At 36.3% G+C, this 13,013-nt stretch overlaps 1 pseudogene; it reads left to right on the top strand.

Annotated features, from left to right (window-relative positions):
- The first annotated feature begins 8,925 nt into the window (after positions 1 to 8,925).
- LOC114090571 (U6 snRNA-associated Sm-like protein LSm3 pseudogene) lies at positions 8,926 to 9,236 on the top strand (annotated as a pseudogene).
- The last annotated feature ends 3,777 nt before the right edge of the window (positions 9,237 to 13,013 follow it).

Here is a 13,013-nt window from a genome sequence, read left to right as displayed (position 1 = left end):
TAACTTTTTAAGTATCTGAGCAATGACTTGACCCTCCCAAACTTCTTGGGCAAACTCTGTGTTCTTCCTACTCACAAATCCATGAGTGTTCTTCTGAGACCAGGATGTACTTCATTTTGTCTTTTTCTATCCCAAAGTTCCTTGTATTGGTTTCAGATTTCTTACTTGTAAAATACAGATAATAATAGTACTTGGTTTGATTAGTGAAGTCACAGGCTAAGCTGCTATAACAGAGACCACTCAGAATCCAACATGATAATGTTTACTTCTTTCATATTTCTCAGGATAGAGGTAGGAGGTCATCCAGGAGGGGCAGGCAGCTCTGTTCTCCAACATCATCCCAGGGAACCAGGTTTCTTATTACTTTGCCATTGTCATGATTGTTGTTTTCATTTAACCAACCATGACCATGTCATACTCCAGGTCACTGGAGGTAAGAGGAGAGGAAATAGAGTATTTCTTTATAGAGGATATGACCAGGGAGCTGCACATGCCACTTCCCCTGAAGTCCCAGTGGCTGGAATTCAGTTGCATGCCCATATCTAGCAGCAGGGAGGCTGAGAAACATGTTCTGAACCTGGGCATTGATGTGCTTATGTAAATCTTAGGTAGTAGAATTCTTACCAAATACAGTAAGGGACAATAACTGCAAGGGAACAATGAATTGTGTCTGCTATACTAATTTGGATGATTGTTTTATTAATTGAGCTAATATACTTAACACACTTAGCATAGTATTTGCTACAAAGAAAATGTTTTCAATGTTTGTGCCAGTAGTTATCATGAAACGCCTACTGTGTGCCTGGTACATATTAAAATACTCAGAACAACCCTGTGCAGTGAATATCATTATCTGTATTGTACAGAGGGTGTGTGCTTACACACACACACACACACACACAATTACACATACACATAAATGACATAATTGGAGATCTAGGTCTGTCCACCTCTAAACTGTATGCTCTTTCTAGTATGCTGTGTTGTTTTTACTCTGCAATTAAGTTCACCTCCCTTTGCTCATACTCACCCAGAAGTCTTTCTTTTTAAGTTATTTCTGTCCCAGAGGGATTGTATTACAGAGAAATGAAAAAAAAATGGTTGCATAAGAAATGAAAGGACAGTTATGTGTTGGAGGCTCGAAAAAAATCTGATTTTATTTCATAGGCAAGGGAAGTCTCACACCACTCTGTCCCTGTTCCCAGAGCTGGGGATTGAACCTAGGGCCTTGTGCATGCTAGGCTAGTGTTCTATCACAGAGTTGCACCCCCAACCCTAGGGGAAGTTCTTGAATGAAGGAGTGATGTAATAAGATGATTGTCCTTGAACACTTTTCTATCAATTAGACATTAGTCTAAATAAAAGACCAACTAACTTTTGTCCAAAGCTAGTATGAAAATCTGAAAAAGCAAGGAAGGACAGTAACTGTGGGAGTGGAAAGAAAGTGTTGAATCTGAGTGACATTATGGAAAATTTTTTGGAAAGAATTTATTATGGATTTATTTTGTGGTGTGTGGGAAACCAATTTCAATTTTATTGCTGCACAATTATCTATAGCAAAACATTTTGAAGAATAAACTGCTGCTATTGAAAACTTAACTCATGCTATGATTCCCTAAATAGCATTCCTTTTTAAGAGCTCCAAGTTATGAATTTAAGAGACTAAGGAAATATTGATAAAATTAGCAGTAAAAAAAATTGGTAGGAAAGAATGCTGATTTATAAGTAACATATCTCATTATGTTTTGAGTTTTTCACATGTTAGTTTCTGTGTACTGACATAGCTATGATTTAAATGTTTCCTCCTAGGTTCTTGGGTTGGAAACTTGGTCCCCAATGTGGCAGTGTTGGAAGATGAAGCCTAATGAAAGCTGTTTGGATTATGAAGGCAGTACCTTCATGAATGAATTAATGCCACTATTATTGGAATGTATATATTATAGAAGGTCAAGTTTGGCCCCTCCAGCTCTCTTTTACCCTGTCTTTGTCCTGCTGCATTCCACCATGGGATGATGCAGCAAGAAGCCTCTATCAGATGTCAGCCTCTCTGTCTTGGTCTACACGGCATCCCAAACTGTAAGAAATAAATATCATGCCATTGTATATTACCCTATTAGTGGTATTCTGTAATAGCAACACAAAACAGACTAAGAAAGATATATACCACTCATGTGAAGTATAAGTCAGGTATGAAAAGGGAGAAGTACAGACTTGGAGTGAATCCAACACTTGATGGATTCAAGATCCAGACTATCTCTATGTTATATCTAATCATCTTTGAAGAAAAGACTTGAAAACCAAATTTTCAGGCTAGTTTCAGGTGGGCATTACAAAGATGAAAAGAAGCCAGCCATGGAAACAGAGGCAGAGTAATCAGGAAGACTGCAAAGTAGAAATATTGGCAATGAAATTAATCCTGATTTTGTCATTTCCTAACTGTTTAAATTTGGGCAAATTGAGAGAAATACTGGAAGTTAAGTTTTCTCATAAGTACAGGGGGTTAGAGATGATGACTCTAAGTTTCTTTAGAGTGGGGAGAGTTTATGTTCCAGCTAGAAATTATGAGAGAGTTTCATTAATGTAACGCTAGTAAAAATTATCAGATACAGTGACTCTCCACTCATCCCCTCACTCCTCACTCGGCTCCCAACTTTGCCACCATGCTTCAAAATTCTAGTAATCAAAAGAAATATTGATAAGAATGTGGATTTGTTAAATTCTATTGTCTGGTAAATTTTCATTTCTTTCATTTTCTTCCTAAATCCAAAAATATTATATTATATTCCAAACGCAAAAATAAATTGGGAAACTGTTTTCTGTATATGGCATTCTGTCCATTTGGAGACAGAAGACCATAGGTTTGATACAATGGTAACTTTGAGAATTTAAAATATAATCTTTTAATTATAGAGGATCTTCTTTTCATGTGAATATGTTTACTTTGCTAAGCTCTCTCTATTTGCAAGAGTTTTCCAGATCATAGTGCCTTGTTTTCTGTTGTGTTTTGTTTTTCCTAAATGAAATTAAAGGACATAGTGTGTAAACCTCAAATTGTATCAACCTACTGCCAAATCATAGAATTCTAACACATTAATCTAATTCCCTCACCAGAGGGAAGAAATCCAACCCCAGCCAGCACTAATGTTGGATGGAAAATTAAATTGTTCTCAGCTAAATTTAAAAAAAGTCTTGATAGCAACCAATTTAACTGTGCATTAATAAAGTTCTTATGAGCTGTTTTATTCTTAATCTTTTATAGAAGGATAATTTTTCAATTTAATTACTTTTTTATTAGGGAAAAAGATTTGACATTGGTTCCTCTTTTTAGTAAAAAGACCTCAATAATTAAAACAAATGTTTCTCTCACAATTTATAGGTATTAAATGCCTTTTTAATTAGGAGACAAGAATCCAGTCTTTGAACTAGTAAAATTTAAACCCAACAAATCCTCCTTTAACAGATTATTTTACAAGTATAACCATTGGTACCCAAATAAATATCAAAATATTATTTGTTAGGATTATGCTTATATGCTCTGGAGCTGGAAATTCAAATTCTAGTCCTATAATTTTCAAGTCAGTTAACTTTGGGACAGTATGTGAATTCGCAGAGCTTCATGTTTCTTATGTATAATATAAAAATAATTATCGTGTAGCCTTTTTTTGAGAATTCTGAGAGAATATATGCAATGCAATCAGCACAAAAATAATATAATTGATGCTGTTTTCACAATTTATTGTTATTATTTTAAGTAAGCAGAATATTAAAAGGGAAAATTATTAAATAGAGAAAGTCAATGCTCAAATTAATCTCTTTAAGCTAAACTGAACATAAGCCAGTCACATTTTTTTTCTGATAAAATATCTAGAATGAACCCAAAATAAATATGTTTCACGGGTAGATTTTTCTCTTATGTTTGTCATTGTACTTTTATGGATGTCTAGAGAATGTTTGACAAGATACTATCCTGTAACTGGGACAGAGAGAGTGAAGTCAGTTGCACAATTGTGTAGAAAATGTTTTAACAGGAAAAATATTTAAGAATATTTACCTTTTCTTCTGTTTATTTATATGTCTATTTATGTTTAGCCTCATTCTAAAAATAATGCCAGGTGGTAATTAGAAGATTAAAGCTTGGCTAGTTAAACTTAATAACTGATGAAAATAGAAATAATTTGCTATAAAAAACAAGAGGTGGTATAGGAAAAATATATTAAAAATGTATGAAGAGTTTTAATTCACTTGGGATGAAATATATTATTACTTAATGGAAAAAATAAAACATAAATTGAGGGAATATTTGTCTTCATGAAGCTCTCTTAACTTTGTAACTGTAGTGTGTAACTTAGAACAAGACTGTTCTTCTGGGTCCCAAGGAAATTCAGTTATTGAAGCACCAAAATACCCCTCTCTATAGTGCACAAGAGCCATGATCCTGAGATAAGTGACTCAATGTGATAAATATTTATGAGATAGGTTTTCTTTACAAACAGACCCAACAAGATCTTAGTTGTACATGTATTATCGATTTATACTATCTTCTACTGTGACCAGACAGAACTATTTTTTTAAGTGTAAGCAAGCAAACCAACAAACAAAAATGACCAGTGGCCTTGATTTTCCTAAAAATTCTTTTGAGATTCTTGGCATATGCACATGATATATATACTTTTGTGGAAGACAGTGTTATAGGTTTTGAAGAATGCCAAAATGAAGAAAAGACATAATCTACTCTAGATTTGTTGGAAATGACAACCCTAACAACAACAGCCAATTACAACAAAGCTGGTAAGTACAAAAGAATTACTGTGTGTATGAAGTGTTACCACACATATATGTGCACAGACAAATGTGCATATATGTACAAATAGAATATAATGGTTTGGAAACTGATTGCATTTGCAACTCTGAAGGTAAGGAGATAGGAATTTACCTCACAATCCTTTTAATCAATGGTTGTCTTACACAGAGCAGTAAATATTAGCAGAATAATTAATGATGAGTATCCCTTTGAATAAAAAGCTGAACAACTCATCTTCATGTGGAAACTTCAAGTTAACTCTCTTCTTAGAAAGATTTCCTAGGTGAATTTATTAGGTTAGATTTTCCACTTTAGTTCAAAACACTTGATGGGCCTGGTGGTGCATGCCTGTAATCCAAGCTGCTTTGAAGCCTGAGTCAGGAGGATTCCAAGTTCAAAGCCAGCCTCAGCAATTTAGTGAGGCCCTAAGTAACTTATGGAGACCCTGTCTCAAAGTAAAAAATAAAAAGGGTTGGGGATGTGGCTCAGTGGTTAAGTGCCCTTGGGTTCAATCCCTAGTACCCAAACCAAACCAAAACAAAAAAAGAAAACAACAACAATAACACTCTCTTACTCAACCTATATTTTTTAAAATCATTCATCACTAGGCTAGTTTGCAGTTGGGAAATTTAAATGTTTGTTAATAAATATAATGTGAAAAACTCTCAAAATCATTTTATGTTAGCTAAAACCTAAACCTAAGCCACTGTTTTTCAAACTAAGCTCCATGGTCAAGTCAATTTGGTAAACATTCATATACTCTACTTCTCCAACCCTCAAAATACATAACACCCATTAAAATATCAAATACTTTTTAAAGTATTTGTTTAGAAAACCTGTTCACCATGGGGTTGTTCAAACTTAATAAAGAAATAACTTTCAAAGAACAGCTATTAATATGTTATGAGACTCTGAAATTTTGTGGACTATCATCTGGTATATTCTTGCCAAAGAAAAACAGTATGAAAATAGCAAGATAAATACAGAATAATAAGATACATTTCAAAATTGCTCATGAATGAACTTTGAAAAACATGCCATTTTAGTTTATGGGCACCCCTTTCCCTGCTGGGCCACAATTAATTAAATTGTCATAAATATATTTCAGAATATCAGAGCTGCCACTTCAGAACAACTAGCAAGGCTTCTTATGATAAGGAAGCCAGCAAAGCCCTGTGGAGGTGAGTTCTCTGAGGGTTTTGTAAAGGGAGAAAGGACTCCTTTCCTTATCCTCTCCCAATGCAGAAAGGAGATTTGCTTTCTTGGTTCTGAGAGAACAATTTATTGACTAAATCAGGGCAGTTTTTAGAGTGAAAGAAGCACTGTTCCTAAATCTGTAGGACCGGGAATGCCTTCTGCAGATTGAAAATCCTGGCCACACTCCCTCTGTGTACATACTGGGCCATACAGGTCTGTTTGGGAATGCTTATAACTGTTGCTTTCCTGGTCTCCTCAGGAAATGAAGAATATATTCAAAATGAAAACACACACAGACACACACAGATATGTGAGGACATTTATTATGGCAATTAGCACACATCATTAAAAAAGGGTGAGAAGTTCCACAATATGCCATCTAGGCAGGAAAACCAGGGAAGCTAGTGGTACAATCCCCAAACCCAGGAGCTCCAGTGTCTGCAGGCAGGGGAAGATGGATATTCCAGGTTAAGTAGAGTTTCCTAGTTCTGTTTCTTTGTTCTGTTTAGGCCTTCGGAGGATTGCATGATGTCCACAGAGATGCAGGCAGAGCCTCTTAATTCAGTCCACTGATTCAAATGTAATCTTTTCTAGAAACACGCTTACAGATACATCCAGAAATAATGTTTACCAGTTATCTGGGCATCCCTAAGTTCAGTCACAGCAACACAAAATGTTTAGCTATCACATATGGTGACAACTATTTTAGATGAAGAATTTAAATGAAGCACACCAAGCAACAAAACAAAATGAACAAAAAGAAGGAGGGGGAGAGGGAAGGGGGAGGAGAGGTGGAGGGGGGGGAAGGAGGGGGAGGAGGAGGGGGAGAAAAGGAAAAAAGAAACAGGGAAAAATTAAAAGATGTAAAACTATTGAAACAGTAAAATTTAGGGTCTAAAATTGATTTTTAAAAGGAAAAAGGAAGTTCAAGAAATAAAGTTCCTAAGAGAGCCTAAGTTAAAGGACAATCTACAATTTCTACACAACATCTGGTAAGGTGAAAAGAATTCAGATTTAGAAACACAGAAACTGGTTTGAAAGATATTAGTTGAATAACTTTAGCCAATTCATTTCTTCAGAGTTCCATTCTTTTCTCAAGATGGACTCTCTAGCTTTCAGTGTGGGAGATGGAACCCAGACCTCATGTGTGCTAAGCACACACTCTACCACTCAGCTACAGCCCCAGCCCTGGAACATGTCTTGATACTTACAGGGTTGTTGTGATTGCTGAATGGGGCAGTGTCCAGGCAAATGCACTGAAAATCACAAAGATGCTACGTCAGTTGTGCCTTTACCTAGTTTTTTACGCTAAGCAACAGTGATACCTCAAAGATTTCCTAGCCCCTGGTCTTCTAGATGCTCTTGCTCTTCTGAAGGAAAAAAAAAAAAAACAAACAAACAACAACAACAAAAAACAACTGAGTCTTAGACCAAATTTCACATTTGTGTTCTTTGTTGCCCCCAATGAGGGACTTTCAAAAAACTTTCTCTGCCTAAGTGCTTGAAACCATCTTCTTAATCTAGGCTGTCCCAGGGAAGCAGAGTGAGGGGAAGAGTTCCCTGTGCAGACACTAAAATGACACTTAGGCTGTGTGCACAGGCCAGTCACAGTCCATTCAGCCAACACCTTATTTCATATGAGAGGACAGCTCCATTCTGAGCACTTAATATGGTCCTATTATAAGATATTTCCACTCCCAGTGGCATTAATGAGCCCATTCCTGGCCAAAACATTGCCATCCATTGTGTAGAGCACACTTACAGCTATCTCTATTGACTTTGCCTGAACTACTTAATAAACAACATCAATAGTGACTTAAGAAATAGAGAATCAAACACAATTTAATATACGGGTTTCAAGTAATTGATTTTAAACATTTTTATCTTTTCTGTAATGTGTCAAGTAGACAGCCTTTTCCAGCTCCACCTGGATTCCCAATCCACCCACATATTCTCCACCATGACAGTACCTCAAATTAACCTCATTTATTCTATCATTTTCTACCTGTTTTTTTTTTCCCCCTTTCTGGAACTAGGAATTGAACTCGGACATTCTACTGAGCTACATCCTCATTCCTTTTTATTTTTTAAATTTTGACAGGGTTTTGCTAAGTAGCTGAGGTTGGCCTTAGACTTGGGATCCTCCTGCCTCTGCCTCTCAAGAATGTGGGATTGTTTGCATGACCATATCCTGCTTCTACAGAACTTTTGAGATTCTCCAGACTCTGGCAGATATTCTGCACCTTGCATTTTTCCTCTCCCTGGTTGATGTGTAGTTTTATACAGAATGACAGAGTGATGAGTGAGAGCTATTTCCTTCGACTTGTTTTTATAACTCTGGAAGAACAGAGCAGCATATAGTGGTTGCAGTGTGGGAACAAAAATAGAGTGCTCATTTTGGTTTGAGATGCTGGAAAATACTATAACTTCTAAAAGCATATCTGTCTTTTAAAATTCCAGAGTTACTAACTGTGAAAGTTAGTAACTCATAATCATTAAGTGCAAATACCAAGAATGAGTTTTGGCAAAATGTTGGCAAAAAGTCCCCTTTGACTCAGTTTTAGTTCTCTACCAGCCTTTGGTTCTATTGTCTCTGATTTCCCAGAGAAAATGAGCACCATGGTCCTATTATAAGATATTTCCATTTTCCATTTCCTCCTCCTCCTCCTCCTTCTTCTTCTTTACTGGAGATTGAACCCAGGAGTGCTTAACTACTGAGCCACATCCCCAACCTTTTTTATATTTTATTTAGAGACATGATACTGCTGAGTTGCTCAGGCCCTTGGCAACTTGCTGTGGGTGGCTTTGAACTCACGAACCTCCTGCCTCAGTTTTCCAAGCAGCTTGGGATTGATTTCTTTAAAAAAATTTCTTAGAATTATTGCCTATTTAAAAACAACCAGGGGAAAGGGCTCAGGGTGAGAAATATGGGGGATGACATGGACTAGCAACAAACTACCAATACCATAGAGGAGCCCCTAGATCTCATTAGCCTCAGCCTGGATGAGCAAATTTACATGAAGAGAAGAAATGATTGGTGTTTTGAGGCAGATTACATGCTTATGACAACATTTAAATATGATCCTGGGCTATGTGGAAAAAAGATGTGACTACTATAGAAATCAATGAAAAAAGACTTATGAAGAGATATATAAGTCAATAAAGTCGAATACTCTAATGCTTTTTTGTCTGGGGAGATGGGGTTGTTCTCATTGCTCCTCTATTGAGAGTTGGTTGAAACAAATAATTGATTCTGTGTAGAAAATAGGAGACTTTGTACAATTGCCTCTTTAAAATGCACAAGATACTCAAAAGAGAAGCCTGCATAAGTTCTGATATTAAGAAATGGCCCAAGGATTCTTCCACCCTTGAGATGAGTTGATTTCAAATCATTTACAACTTCTTAAGCTCAATGCACTTTTTTCTCCAACATTTCCAAAATGTTGAACGCTTTTTCAAGAGTTAATCTCCTCCATTATTCTTGCAGACAAGTTTTGGTGTTTTTTAAAATTAGATTTGATGTTTGCTTTTGTTTTCTTAAAAAAAAACAAGAAAGGAAATCTCAAAGTAATTAGATTCTGATGATAGAACATGAGGTGCTATGTAACTAGGATTTTCTTTTTTTAAATATAAGACTTCCTGGACTATTCAAATCACATCACATCACATAAGTAAGCACTTAACACTGCCTACACATGCCTTGCTGTGTTAGGTTTCTGCAATACAAACACAGCATAACAGATTTATGTTTAAAGTATAGATATTGCAGAACACTGGAAAATGTACCAGACTCTAATCTTCAGGGTTAGAGATTTAAAAATGAAGGAGGCATATTTCCTGTCTTCCATGGGTCAACATCTAATTAAAGAGCAATATTAGATTATGAAGAATGTGCTAGGTAATTGCCATAGAAACTATATCATAGAGAAGAAGACAACATTTAGTGAAGGTCCAGCCTATGGTAATGCTGCAGTATGTCACATCACAAACCCACAGTGTGGATATGTAGAAGCTTTATTTTCCATTTTCAGATGAGATATCTAAGATGGAAGATGTTATGTTTTTAACTATAACTATTAGTGCATATTAATTGAACAAATAAAGGGGTTTCACTGTGATATTTCCATGCATTCATATATTATACTTTGGTCATGCCAACCCTCCTTTTAATCCTCTTGTATTCTCCCCTCTCTCCCCTCCCTGAAGTCTCCTTCCCCTTTGCTAATGGCCCCTCTTCTACTTTCAAGTCATCTTTCTTTTGTTTGTTTCACATATGAGAGAAAACATGTGATATTTGTTTTTCTGCCCCTGGCTTGTATCACTTAACACGATGTTCTCCAGTTCCAGCCATTATTCCTGCAAACGACATAATTTCATTCTTCCTTATGGATAAATAGTACTCCACTGTGTATACATATCATAGTTTACTTATCGGTTGATGGGCACCCAAGCTGATTTCCATATATTAGCTATTGTGAATAGTGCCACAATAAACATGGGAATGCAGATATCTTGTTTGCATGCTGACTTTATTTCCTTTAGATAAATATCCAGGAAGAGTATAGCTGGTCATATGGTAGATCTATTTCTAATTTTTGAGGAACTTCCATAGTGGTTGTACTAATTTACATTCCCACCAAGGGTATATAAATGTTCCTTTTTCGCCACATATTTGCCAATCTGACTGGGAAGAGACAACATCTCAATGTAGTTTTGATTTGCATTTCCATGAAGGCTAAAAATATTGAGCATTTTCTCATATATTTGTTGGCTATTTGTATTGCTTTTGAGAAATGTCCATTTAGATAATTTGCTGTTATTTGGCTACATTATTTGTTCGTTGGTTGTTTTTGAGTTCTTCACATGTTCTGGATGTTAATCCTTCTTAGATGAATAGCTGGCAAAGACTTTTCCCAATTCTGTAGGTTGTGTCTTCCCTCTGCTGTTTTCTCCACTGTGGAGAAGGTTTTTTTATTTTATGTAATCCCATTTGTCATTTTTTTGCTTTTGTTTATGCAGAAAAATCATTGCTATGTCAATATCTTGGAATGTTTATTCTATGTTCTCTTCCAATAATTTCAGTGTTTCAGCTCTTATATTAAAGTTTCTGACACATTTTGAGTTGATTTTTGCTCAGGATGAGAAGATAGGGGTCTAGAGTCAGTAGGCGAATACCCAGTTTTCCCAGCTGTCATTGTTTCAGCATATGTTTTTTGACAACTTTGTCAAGAATCAATTGGCTGCATGGATTTATTTCAGGGTACTTTATTCTATTCCTTTGGTTTATGTGTCTGGTTTTAGTCCAACACCATGCTGCTTTTGTTACTAAGTTCCACAGTATGTTCCTTTATTTAGAGAAGCTATCATGAATGGATTGCTTTCCTGATTTTTTTTTCTCACTAAGTTCATTATTGGTATATAGAAAGACTATTGATTTTTGTAGGCTGGTTTTGTATCCTGCTACTTTGCTGAATTTATTGAAAGCTCTAAGAGTCCTTTGGGTTTTCTAAATATAGAATCATATCATTTTTAAACAGGAATAATTCGACTTCCTCCTTTTGCATTTGTATCTCTTTTATTTTTTCCTTTTGTCTAGTTTTTATAGCTGAAGTTTCAAGTGCTATGTTGAATAAGAGTGATAAGGAGTGGCCACCTTGACTTGTTCCTTATTTTATTTTTTGGTACTTAGGATTGAACCCCGGAGATGCTCCACTGCTAAGCTATATCCCTGGCCCTTTTAGTTTTTTGAAATTTTGGGGAAGGGTCTTGCTTAGATACTCAGGCTGGCCTTGGACTTGTGATGCTTCTTAGTCTGCCTCTTGAGTAGCTGAGTTCACAGCTGTATGTCACCATTCCAGGCTTGGTTCCTGATTTTGGAGGAAATGTCTTCAGTTTTTCCCCATTCAGCATGATATTGTCATGAGCAGCCTTTATTATTGTTTTAGTCATCCATTTCACTGCTGTGACTTAAAGATTTGACCAGAACAACTGTAGAGGAGGAAAAGTTTGAGGGTGAGGGTTCATGGTTTCTAAGGTCTCAACCCATAGACAGCAGACTCCATTCCTCAGGGTTCCAGATGAGGCATGACATCATGGCCGAACATGAACGTGGCGGGGGGGGGGGGGAAGGGCTCACATGACAATCAGAAAGCAGAGAGAGAGAGAGAGACTCCTCTTGCCAGATACAAATATATACCCCAAAGCCACACCCCCAATTCCCACCTCCTCCCTACTACTTCAGTTAGCACTCCCTTAAATCCCTATCAGGGGATGAAGTCACTGATTGGGTTAAGACTTCTCACAACCCAATAATTCTCCTCTGAACCTTCTTTGCATTGTCTCATGTGTGAGCTTTTGGGGGTCTCCTCACATCCAAACCTTAACAAGGATATTGAGGTATGATCCTTCTACCTAATTTATTCAGGGTTTTATCATGAAGGTATGTTTGTTTATTTTATTGAGATACTGGGGATTGAATGCAATCCCCTCATGCACTGAACACTGAACTATATTCCTAGACTTTAAATTTTATTTCAAGTCGGGCCTCATTAAGTTGCCCAAGCTGGCTTCAAACTTGTGATCCTCCTGGCTCATTTCCCCTGCCCCCTACGCCCTGCAACAGGGAACTGGGATTACAGGTGTGAGCAACCAAGGCAGGCAGGGATATTGAAACTTATTAAAGGCTTTTTCTAAATTTATTGGTATGATCATGTGATTTTTATCCATGATTCTATTTATGTGCTCTATTTCATTTATTGAGTTATATAGGTTAAAACATATTTGGATCCCTGAGATGAAACCAACTGAATTATGTTGTATATGTTTTAATATGCTTTTGCATTTGATTCACATGTATTTTATTGATGATTTTTGCATCTGTGTTCATCAAGGATATTAGTCTGTAGTTTTTCTTTTTGTTGTGTCCTTATTAGGTTTTGGTAACAAAGTAATGCTGGCTTTGTAGAATGAGTTTGGAAGGGTTGCATCCTTTCTTATTTTATGGAATAGTTCGAGG

This window comes from Marmota flaviventris, chromosome 15 (genome assembly GCF_047511675.1).
Source record: "Marmota flaviventris isolate mMarFla1 chromosome 15, mMarFla1.hap1, whole genome shotgun sequence".
NCBI classification, from domain to species: Eukaryota; Metazoa; Chordata; class Mammalia; order Rodentia; family Sciuridae; genus Marmota; species Marmota flaviventris.
The sequence above is the reverse complement of the archived record's forward strand: the minus strand, read 5'-3'. Positions and strand labels throughout refer to the sequence as shown.